The sequence below is a fragment of the Chenopodium album genome, chromosome 5 (assembly GCF_948465745.1).
Source record: "Chenopodium album chromosome 5, dcCheAlbu1.1, whole genome shotgun sequence".
NCBI lineage: Eukaryota > Viridiplantae > Streptophyta > Magnoliopsida > Caryophyllales > Amaranthaceae > Chenopodium > Chenopodium album.
In genome coordinates this window covers 36,796,794-36,798,783 of record NC_137838.1, presented here as the reverse complement: position 1 = coordinate 36,798,783, position 1,990 = coordinate 36,796,794, and positions in this window count along the sequence as shown.

The window sequence follows — 1,990 nt, the reverse complement described above, 5'->3', positions numbered from 1 at the left end:
ATATGGTGACCTAGGCATTAGGTCACGCCGCAAGACGACTCCTCAAGGTTTGGGCCCTTGAAGGCCGCCATTCCAGAAGAAATATCTGGGTGACACGTGTCACTGATCCCAAAAGGCTTTTGGGCGCCTCTTAGGGTTACGAGTGTCGCCCTCCTAATGGTCCATTCTGGATCATCAATCATCCCAGAACGGAGGGATGGCTGCTTACCACATGTCACCATCTCAAAGGTCCAGGTGGCACCTCTACCTATGACACGTGGCGTCTTCCGATTGAGCCACTTGGCCGGGTATAAAAATACCCAAATCATTTGCCCATCACAGGGGTCTGTGCATTGTACATGACACCTGTGACAGGTGTCAACATCCGAATGGCCGGATTTTCAAATTATATTATGGGGGGAAAAATTAGGGTTTACCCTTTTTATAAATAGAAGGGTTTGACTTCTTTTTGGACTAACATTTCCGTGAATCTTCAAGAAATCTTGAATCTTCTGACTTTCAAGGACTTTGACTTTCCAAAGCATCCGACAGCCGGCCCCCTTAGTTCGCCTATCTCATCAAGCGCTCAAGACCGACGTCTCTCGTTACCTTCTTCTAAGGTAACCGCCTGATCTCTTTTCACTTATTTTTTTGCATTTTTCTTTATCGAAATGGTTTCCCAAACGCACACGGCACGACCTAGGTTAGCGATCAGCCGGTCACCAGGGACGGTTGAATCTAGAACTAGGAGTGCCGAATGCTCGTTTGAGAACTTTGCTTTAAGTAAATCTCCAAATACGACAGTGTCTGTGCCTCTGCAGGACACGATGGTCAGAACAAAGCAAACGACAAGGAGATATAGAGCGGATGGTACCATTTACCATTTAGATAGGGAGATTGTGAATTCTGATGGCTCCATTAGGGTGCCTGTCTCTGAGGTTAGCAGAGACCCGCCTAGCACCGTCAGCACTCCAAATGACTCGTTTTTGGAGGAGTGCGACGAGGAGTTTGAGAACCCCGAGCCGAGTGGATCGGTGCCGGATGATGAGCCGGGGGGGGGGACACTGCTGGCAACAGCAGGCAGTCCCCTAGCTCCGATGAGAGTTCTGATGACTCGGCGTCATCATCTTCCAACTGCGTCCCCCTTGACTTAGAGGAGGCGCAGTCAAACTTAAAGGCTGCCATGGAGTCCCTCTCCGTTGAGAAGGGAGAGGGTTGGGCAGAGCCGTCTGCTTCCAGGCGGCATGAACGTGCGCCCTACTATCTGCACATTTCGAAAGGCAGGCGGAAGATCATGGCGGATGATCTTCCTTAATTTCTCTCTACCCATGTCATGGGACATGGTTTTCTTCTGTCCGTGCCGGATGCTAAGGACACAGTCACCTGGCTTGAGATGGCTATTTTGGTGACCAGTGTTTCGGCTGCTATGAGGCGGTCATCTAGGCAGAACTTCGCTTTCCTCTCCATCCGGCCGTGAAGAGGATCTTGGACGGATACCAGTTGGGTATCTGGCAACTAGCCCCCAACTCTTGGGTAAAGATCTTGGGCTACGTTGCCGCCTGCGAGATGCTGGAGGTGGATCCTAGCTTTGAGGCATTTGCTCATATTCACTATCTAAGCCGAACGCCCAATCCAAGTGGTATCGGCTGGTTTACGTTGACCAGCCATACTAGATATATGATGACGTTGGGGAAAGAGAACAAATGGAAGGACCGGTGAACCAAGTTTTATATAGTCTGTTCCCCAGACGCCCAAAAGAACAGGCGGTATAACCGCTGGACTCAGTATCCTCGCCTCTTGGCTGGGAAAAAGGCTCCTCCGCTTGTTCCCAGGCGGGCCCAAGAGGAGATCTTTGACCGAGGCCTTTTTTCAGTGGCCGTCCGGACGAACAAAGAGACGGGGGTTAAGGAGGTCACCCCCCAGAGCTATATTCTCCGATTCGAGTGGCTCTCGGACGGGACGTACTTAGCCGCATGCGGGCTTAGTACTGAAATGCCGAGAGGTAGCTGGC